Raw genomic sequence first — 10,476 nt, 5'->3', positions numbered from 1 at the left:
AGAGAGAGAGAGAGAGAGAGAGAGAGAGAGAGAGAGAGAGAGAGAGAGAGAGAGAGAGAGAGAGAGAGAGAGAGAGGAGATATGAAGTCTTGAGTGAAACTCCAGACGTTGGGTCTCAGCATCTGTTCACTACTGGGTGGAGTACCGGCTGAGACAAACACAAAGCCATAGACATACTGACAAAACACACAAACAGGCAAATACACACACACACATTTGCTCAGCCAACATCTCAGACACCCTCACATTGTAATAAAAAAAATCAATACTAATAATAACAATATAGGATATACAGTATATTTAGTCACACAGACACAGAAAAACACACACTACGTACACTGACACACACTAGAGGGGTGCAAAGGAGGTTAAATAAAGCACTCTAACCTACATACATATTCAAAGGAATTATAATATATTCTGCAGTGTACCATGATTGCACACACACGTCTCATCAAAGACCAAACCTTCTCGGCTGAGGTTAGGACTCTCATACCACAGCACGCCCCAACCTGTCATTAGGCTCTGTGTAGACTTCAAAACTGCTTCTGACCCTGTTTGTGTGTGTATGTGTGTGCTTGTGCGTGTATGTGTGTGTTTGTGCGTGTATGTGACGGGTGGGCGGGTGTGGGTGTACCGTGTGGGCTCCTGCTCTCATCTATATATCATGCATGCACTCATTTTCTAAATGTTAAATAAGGCACACTCAAATATAAGCACACACACACAGAGACACGCACTCGCACAAACACAAGCACACAAATGAGATCCCGACACAATAATAGTCTTGATGGGCAGGTAGCCTACAAGTGGGAGCCGCGTGAGTTTACGTGCGGGCGGTGAAAAGTGCATCCCGATGAGGAAACGGGCTTATGACCGTCAGCGGTCTGCACGTGGCTTCGTCCCGGGATCACTTGCGGACACCGAACTAAACCAGGCGTGATCGGTTACCGAAGGCGGGAGAGGGGGGCGGAGGGACTCTGGACTAATAATCGAATAATTAGCCTATATGTATCTCTCTCCATTTATCTCTGCACGTACAAGCACATACCTGTCTCTCTTCCACAAACACACTCACTCTGTAGGCTGTATACATTTTACACACACATCCCGTATGTACACGGACACTATCAGATGTTTCCCTTCTCCGTGGCGCTAAGAATGGTGACAGAGCCCGAGCGCACGGTGAAGCGCGTCTCGGTGGGTCTAGATAGTCTAAATATTTCATTAAATGGCACGTTGATCCAGAAACTCAACTTATCATACAATAAAACATACATACACACTACACTGACTACCACAATCAATGTTAAACAACTGAAAATGTATATATCAATGTCAGAGACTCTTCTCTCGGTGGGTATCATATAGGCTAATGAGAGGGACTCACCAGCTTTACAAGGGTCTTTGTAGTCGATCGTCTCCGCTTTCTCCTCCTCGTAATAATCATAATTGTTGTCCTCGTAGTCGAAACAGTTACACACGGACACTTTGCCCCAGAAAGTCAACCCGGCCAGCACCAGCGTGATCCAACGCATCTTAGCGGCCAAAGTCGAGGGCACTCGGTCCATTAGAAGACAAAAAATATATATATGAATAAACGTCTTACTGTTTCCTCCTCTCCTCTTTCGAAGAGAAGGTTTTCGGTGGAAAGTCAGGTTAACGACGAGTGCAGGAATTTAACGACTCATTGCTAGGAATGGTCAGTGGTCGCACTCAGTGTACGGTTGTCTCTGCACGGCTCCCCGGCCTCTGAACAACGAGAGGTGGCTCCTGTTACCGTAACTGTAGCTGTCTCTGTTCCATGGTCAAGAGCCAGACGGTGCCTTTCTTACAGTATTTCCACAGAGGAATGTATCTTGGCGCGGTTCCGGTTTAACCAAGTGTCCGAGAAAGTGCTGTGACCGCAGGGGAGACTCCGTGTGTCGGGACGCTGCGGAATAGAGAGAAAGTGACAAGTGGGAATGGGGACTCCACTCCGGGTCCTGGGCAGCACGCTTTTGGGGGATTTAAACTACAAGCACTAGCCGTAAAAGCGGTACGCTCTGCGCGTCACTGTCCTGTAGGCCTACTCTCCCCTCCACTCTTATCTGTATCCTTCATGTGATTGCTCACTCTCTGTAAACTGTGCTCTTCGTCTCTGAACCTCTCTCGTTTGGTCTGTTTAGAATAGATGGTCCAAACTGTGTGCTCCGCGAGACCAGCGCGGCTTCTGTCCCCGTCAATATTGTGCTCTAATAATCATACGGAGGCGCACCCCCTACACTACACTTTCCGTCCACGACTACCATGTAGCCTTGTCACTCGCACTGAAGCTGACACAAAACTAGCGCTTCAGTTCTTACTACTTCACTTCTGCTCCGTGCAGAAGATGTGCGGTTCCTCGAGCGGTGACGAAGGTGATGGTGCAGGGGTGTGTGTGCGTGTGTGTGTGTGGAGGGGGGAGGGAAGAGGAGGGGGGGCTGGAATGGGTGTTAGTGGAGGGGGGTCCCTCATTACCTTTCTGCGATCTTGGCTTCTTTTGAAACGAGGATGCTGATAGATAAGAAGCGGGGGAGTGGAGTGGTGGGGGAGTGGGGAGGGGGTTGCATTCAACACTTTTTTACTGGAGAAAAGAGTTGAAAAATAAAAACCGGTGGCAGTAAAATTCGCACTGCCTTCAAAATTTGAGCTTGAGGGTTGTTCTGTCTGTGTTCTCCACGCACAGTCCTAGTAAAGACAGGATGTGGGGCATTTAGAATGCTCTCTCCAAGTAGGTGAGAGTAGGGTCGTAAATACCGTTAGCATGGTCATGGGCTTGTAATTTAGTTAGGCCTACATGGTGAAATTGGCGAACGTGTGAAATTTGACAGATGGGGTTAATTTTTGCATTGCCCCGTCCTCACTCAAAAAAGAGAAAGAGAGAATAGAGTCGCACGCCAAATCTATATAGGCCTTTAGATAGATATAGGCCAATATATATAAACGTATAGGCAGTAGGCCTATAGACTAGCCTACCTAGGCCTACTTCTATGTTTTAATACGCTTTCCGGACATGATAATTGCTCGTTACGTTCTATTATTAGCATGTTGTTGCTATCCTTCTGTCGTTTCCACGACTGTTTGCGGCATGTAGCCTATGCCACCTAAGAGCTTTGGCCTACACAGCCCCGGCTGTTATCACCTGTGGTGGTATGAGCTAGATGCGCTGATCTAGTTCCCGTAGGCCTGACATCAACAACCCTTTAGAAACTCAGTCTCTATATCTCTATAGGCTACCTTTGTTTGAATAATTCCTAGTGTGACTTTACTTCACAAAGTCTCTGTGCGCAGGATACACAATGTCATCCGTTACACCTAGGCTATTTGATTAATGTCAGGTGCGCTACGGATACACGAGTACAGTGATAGGTTATGTACAACCGGATGCAACCTCATCTTTCAAAGTCGTAAAATGCTTTTAAAGTTGCCAGAGTGATATTAACGCAGTAGTAAAAAATAAAGGAGGAGTTGCTGACGGCGTCTGTGAAAACCAGGTTAAATCCTTTGGAACCGCACGCACCTTCGAGGACGCTTACCTGCTGTTTCTTTGAGGGTTCACGGTGAGTTCTTTGTTACTTTACAGGGAACCCCAGGCTTTCCCACGCCGCCGAGGAAGCCCCGTAGCGCCGCCTGAGTCTCATCAGGCCCTCGTTGCCTGGTACCGGTCATTCCAAACGTGCCCATTTCCCCAAGGGAAGATTACAGGGGACGCTGTCTCTACTGCGCGCCGACTAATCCAGCCGTGTGGAGAAGTAGCCGCGCGTTGACGTCACTCCATCAATCCAGCACCAAGCTGTCTGCGCGGGTCTGTAAAAAACAAATCCCTTGGTGACAGGAGAGAGAGAAACAGACACATGAAGATTCGCAGCTCTATACCCATAGCATTAGGACAAGTACAGGTCCTTTGAATCACGAGACATTATCCAAACATGATTTGGAAGTTACTTGTTGTAGTCCTGCATGTAGAAGGCTACCTACAGAGTCTAGTGCAAGCAGTCTCAATGTTCAGACGTGTTTAGAATCTGTCCGACATTGATATGGTTATACATAGCCTTGAATTGACTGACTGGATGTTGGTGCACTACCAGTTACACTGTAATAGCCCATCTAAAAGCACACAATTCTGTGTTGGGCTTGGGGTGTATTGTCAACAAGACTGACAAAGGACATGGACACATGCTAGTGTAGTAAATGGTACTTTCTTAATATTATGACAACACAGCAAACAAACACTGGGAGTCTGTTGGCTGAGCGGTGAGGGAATCGGGCTAGTAATCCGAAGGTTGACAGTTCGATTCCCGGTCATGCCAACTGACGTTGTGTCCTTGGGCAAGGCACTTCACCCTACTTGCCTCGGGGGAATGTCCCTGTACTTACTGTAAGTTGCTCTGGATAAGAGCGTCTGATAAATGACTAAATGTAAATGTAAACACAACACAATTGGATTAGGCTATGATGTTGTTTACAGTAACTTCTCAGTGGTAGTTACCAGTGCTGCCATCTATTGGAGCAAAATAAAACTGCAGCACCTAGATATCTGTTTGCTTTTGGAGTGTAGTAGTTCTGTGTAACCTTTGCTACCTACACAGAGTCTGTGTTTGATCTATGCAATCTATTCACATTAATGCTGTGTATTTAAACAGGCTGAATCTATAGAGATTAATGCTGTGTGTGTGTGTTTGTGTTTCTATTTAAAGCACATATTGATCAGCGTGCGTCTCTGAAACTGTGAAAGTACCTCGCCAGCACTCTGGGCCAAGCTACTGACCCCCCAGAGAGGCACACACAGACGCACACACACACACTCACACAGACCCTCCACTTCTGAGTGTCCACCAGACCCTCCGGATGCTTTGATCAGCAGGTAAGAATGTTATTACCACACACACACACACACACACACACTCACACCACACTTACAGACACAAACATGCACACCCCACTCACATACACACGCACAGTCGAAAAAGCATGTGCAATATATTGTATTTGGGAGAGATGGAGAGTAAAGAAGGAAAGAGAGAAAGTGGGGAAGATAAAAAGATTATAGACTCTTCCTCTGGTGATGGGGTGGATTGGTAGCCTTTATGAGATTTCCTGAGCCTTGGGAGGAGGTGGGGGGGGGGGGGGGGTGGGGGCAGAGAGTTCTGAATGATCCATCACTGTGTTACTGAGGCCACACAGGGGGAAGCTCTGCTGACACCACAGGAGACCACCTGATTTGAGATGGTCCGCTTTGGCTTCAGGGAAAAAGGAAAAAGTACCAGGAGACTGAGGGCTATGACACTGCTTTTAAAATGTGCATTTTATTTTATCCATAGACACACCATTTAATAGTTTTTTTTATTGTCATGTAGACCAGTATTTGCATCATATTTTCTTCAATATAGTCGAGCTGCCTCTGTGTATCCAAAGTGTTATTATAATAACACTGATACGAATACTACCATTTCTACAAATTATAATAATACACACACACACACGCACGCAGGGAAGCACACAAGCAAGCGAATGTCCACAAACGCACACATACACACAAGGACACGTGCGTACGAACACACACAGTCTCTCTGAGGTCTCTCCTAAAGTAAACAGAGTGAGTTGAGGGAGAGAGGGCAGGAGAGGAAGAGAGGATATCCTCTGTTTAAACTCCATGCTGAGCCTGCCTCCCCCTCCCCCCCCCCCCCCTCTCTGTGCCTCTCTTTCTATCATCCTCCCTTTTGTCTGTCTCCTTCATATGGATCTGGTTAGAAGTAGATGCTGAGGAGCATGTCTGTGTGCCAACCGGCCGCCTGCCCTGCTCGGGAGATAACATGGAGACTTTTGTCTTTGTCTTAGAGAGCATTAGCAGAGAGAGGAGAGGAGAGAAGGGTTGGGTAAAAAAAAAAGGAGACCGCAGCCACGAAGAGGAACAAAGAGGAACAAAGAGGAACAAAGGGGTCGAAAGAAAATAGGAGGAGTTACTGCAGGACATAGTGAATGTTTAATTTGTGTAGAGTCAAATGAAAAACTGTATGGTGGAAAACCGTATGGTGGAGTAAAGTACATTTGTGTAAAGTGAATGTGTGGGGTATAGTGAATGGGTGCATAATGAATCACTGCAGAGTAGCCTAATGCAAATTACTGTGAGTTACTTTAGAGTACAGTGAATTAGTGAACGAGTGTTAATTATTGTATAGTGATTGGGAATGAGTGTAGAGTATAGTGAGTGAGTGTAGAGTATAATGAATGCAACTTTCCAGTCACACCAGCTTGACACTCCTAAATCCTGGGAAAGCTTCAAAAGAGAGTGTGCGTGTATGTGTGTGTGTACATTATGTGTGTGTTACGTGTTATGCACAAATGTGCATGTGTGTGTGTGTCTGTGTGTGCGTGTGTCCAAATGTAAACACTAGTCTTCTGCTGACACAGCAATTTATCAGGAATTCCGGGAAGTGTGTGTGTGCATGTGTGTGGCCTTTCGGCCACAGCTCTTCACAGATATACTTCCTCTCTCAGTAAGACGTTAAGATCTGAGACATTTTGAAAAAGAAGACACACACACACACCTCCTAACATTGTGCATCATGCTGTGTAACAGGTGACTGCCCAGTGTGTTATTGTATTAATAATGTGTGTACTATATGACCTTATTAAAGCACCACTCATGGGACATAATAGATACAGTCATTACCAACATGTTTACCCCCCCCCTCCCCCCCGCCAGTCTTTCATGAAACCCTCTTACTACTAAAAGGTACATTTTGGTCATGTCATGGTTTCACTTTAGGTGACACTCCTGTCAGTGACAGCTATTCTGTAACAAGGCACTACCCTCTAGAGGCTGCTGTGGGCAACTGTATGGATAAATCAGTTGAGCTGGCACTGGTCATCATAGGCAATATTGATTTCTTGAATTGATTAGTTGTCTTTCTTTTTCTCTCTTTCTCTCTAACGCGCATACACACACACACTCTACTTTGCTTTTATACCCTGGTGTGTCTTGGTGGCAAAACTGATCGATGGTATTGATGAGCAGATGCTAATAGCGGATGCTAATAGGGACTGTATGAGTAATAGGCTAGGAGGCCATTGATCTGCAGAGTTAGCAGTTAGCGCTAAAACAGCTGAATCAACCACAGAGTTGGTCTGGAAGTGCCACTATAGCTGCAAGTGTGTGTACGATTTATGTTTGAGTTCATTCCTGTGTATGTGTGTGTCTGTGTGTTTGTCTGTGTGTGCATGTGGTACACAAAAGTTAGGGTACACCCTGCTGCAAATCAGACAGTATAGGAAGTTTGAATTGAACTGCACAATAAAAAATACACAATTTAAAAACGTTTAGTGCGTCAAGTAATTGCAGATCAACCATGTTAAAAAAGGGTCAAATCTACTCTTCCTGTGGGTATCTTGGTCTTATGTAAGGCCAAACTCATCCGTATTTTTGTATTCTATAGATAGTGAGTTCATAGATGATCACTTGTACATCGCTTTGGATAAAAGCGTCTGCTAAATTATTAAATGTAAATGTAACAATTATAAGAGATGTGGGTTACTTTACATCTTATCATGGAGTCAGGTTTATATAATAATAATAGTAATACAACTTTATTTTCTATAACGCCTTTAAAAGTTGCATCTCAAAGTGCTTTACAACATAAGAAATAAAAATACAACGAATATAAAGTTAGAGAAAACATGCAATAAGAACAAAGATAACCCCTCAAAAGAATCACACGATATTCACAGAAAAGCAATTTTTAAAAAGTGCATTTTCAGAAAACACTAAAAGATTCAGCATGCCTAACTTCAGAGAGTTCCATGGTTTAGGAGCAAAAGACGATAAGGTCCTGTCACCCATAGAGCGTAAACAAGTTTGGAATGTAAGGGGTTAAAAGTTCAGACAAGTACAAAGGGGCCAAACCATACAGAGCCTTGTAGGTAAGCATATCATTTTTCTTTATCTATACAAAACTTGACAAGGAGCCAGTAAAGGGACTCCAAAATAGGAGTGATGTGATCACCTGTCCTCATCCTGGTCAAGATTCTAGCGGCTGATTTTTGCACATACTGCAAAAGTGCAAAGACTGTAAATGACATACTGCAAAAGTACATATAGGGTAGTGATGTGTGTCTGTGTGGTGTATTCATTCTCTAGTTGGCACATATTTGCAATATGGTAGTGTACACAGTTGGTCACTAGAGAGCAGCAAAGTTACCAATGGTAGAACGGAGAAACATATTTCAAATCTGATTTATTGTACTGCAAATTCCAAGTCTGCATTCCCTGCAATGTACTGCTTCTACCACAAGAGGGAAATCTGTTCATTCTGTGAATCGTGTGTGTGAGAGAATGCACACACGCACACATGCAAGCGCACACACGTGAGTGCACACACATACACACGTTAAACTCCTGTGCATCTTGTCTTGCATGAAAATAGTATGGCCTGATGTAACCATCTTAAAATAACTTACCTTTTAGTTTGTAAATGGCATACACACACATTAATTCAGCCTATGGCTATCAAATACACAATTATCTTATCAGATTGAGTATCCTTGGACAACAATGTTAAAGTGACATTTTCTTTAAATGTACTACACACATGCATTCTGGACACTAATGTACTAATTTTGAGGTCCAAAACTTTTAAATGGAGTCTTTCTAAGTCTTTCTATGTGTGGCAAACCACATATGCGCACTCAACAACCTTCCAGAAACTTCAACAAAAGACAGGAACTTTAACGGGAAAACATGCTGTTCGTGGGGCGTACGGGAATAGAATGTGACTCAAAGTGATGATGCCTGTATAACTGAGGACTTAAAATATGTTCCATGAAGAGCATCTTCACGGCTTCATGGCAATCACACTCCAGTGTGAAGCTTGAGTCTGTTACATAAACTAGACTGTTGTTCAGCACTACATTCATCTCTTGTGGAAAGGTTTTGTGAGCGTAGAGAAAACTGAGTGATGGTAAATGCTTTCAAACCAGTGAGAACTAGTGTTTTTGTGTGAGAGAGAGATAGAATGTGTGTTGTCACAAAGTGAAAAGAGGACAGTAGAGGAAGGTCTCGTCTTCTAATATGCAATCTGTCTAGAGAGAAACATAGGTCTTTTCATGTATGTTATCAAATTCATTTTAACAGCTTTTCTCTTCTGAGAACAAGAGATGACACCCTCAACCAACAAGACTCTGGGTGAAGAGCTAAATAGAGAAATACCTCCTCTCTCCGATTCTTCCAGAAGAATCCATCCATTCAGTAAGAATCAGGCAGCCGGCCTCCTCCTTCACCCGCCCCCCTCATACCCACTGCGTCGGGGGGCAGAGCAAGGGTGGAAGGAGATGGGAAGGGGCTGGTGCCAGTCTAATGCCCCAGTGTGCCACCCTTCAATGGGCCTTTGTCGACGCTGCCATCCTCCCCTCCTACACATTCAGGATGGTCACATGGCACGCCCACTCCGTGCCCGCCTCACAATGCGTCCCTGTCACGAGCCCTTCATTGGCATGCTGTGGTTGTGGCGTCTGGCAGGGGGACAGGGTGCCTAGCTCGACGCCTCACACAGGATTGGGAAGGGACGTGTGTGTGCAGAAACAAACCCCACTTCCTGGTTCCGGTCCTCATTCAAACCCTCTCATAAGAACTCTGAAGTGCTTCTCAGACACTGAGGAAGTGTGTGCATGTCCTGCAACAAAGACAAGCAGACAAATATATATGACTGATGTAGCCTGGAAGCCTTGCACTTGCACTGATCATGCAATTTGACCCCTTAAAGTGTTGTAGCCAAACTGTGTAGTTACAGAATTATGGTGGATTTAATTAGCGGAATGTTTAGGCTTGTTTTGTGGAGCCTATTTGTATGTTTTCAATCTGTATAACACATTTTCAAGTCAGACTTTCAATAAACAGACCTGTTTATTATTCTGAGTTCTAAGGGAGTCAGGTGGCTGAGCGGTGAGGGAATCGGGCTAGTAATCTGAAGGTTGCCAGTTCGATTCCCGGTCATGCCAACTGACGTTGTGTCCTCGGGCAAGGCACTTCACCCTACTTGCCTCGGGGGAATGTCCCTGTACCTACTGGATAAGAGCGTCTGCTAAATGACTAAATGTAAATGTAAGTTGGGCTCATACACGCTCATACACACACACACACACACTTAAATCTAACATGTTTGAAAGTGTTTACCATCTGGTGTTACCATCAGTGTCTGTCAACTAAAGTGCTGCAGACCAGGCCATTAAAAACGTTTAGAGATCCAGTTATTACACATTTGTGTATTAAACTATAGGGAAGGGAAGGCAATAAACATAATTAAACAATTAAAAGTACAATACCCAGGATTTCAGGGAGTAGACTGTAATAATTTCGGTCTGTATCTGTTCAGTTCAGTTGTGTGCTTGAATGTGAAAACTACCTCGAATGGAGCTATGTGGGGATGGAGGATGCTCATCTACGTGAGCATCCCCCTCCTC

The sequence above is a fragment of the Osmerus eperlanus genome, chromosome 14 (assembly GCF_963692335.1).
Source record: "Osmerus eperlanus chromosome 14, fOsmEpe2.1, whole genome shotgun sequence".
NCBI classification, from domain to species: domain Eukaryota; kingdom Metazoa; phylum Chordata; class Actinopteri; order Osmeriformes; family Osmeridae; genus Osmerus; species Osmerus eperlanus.
Note: the sequence above shows the minus strand (reverse complement) of the source record.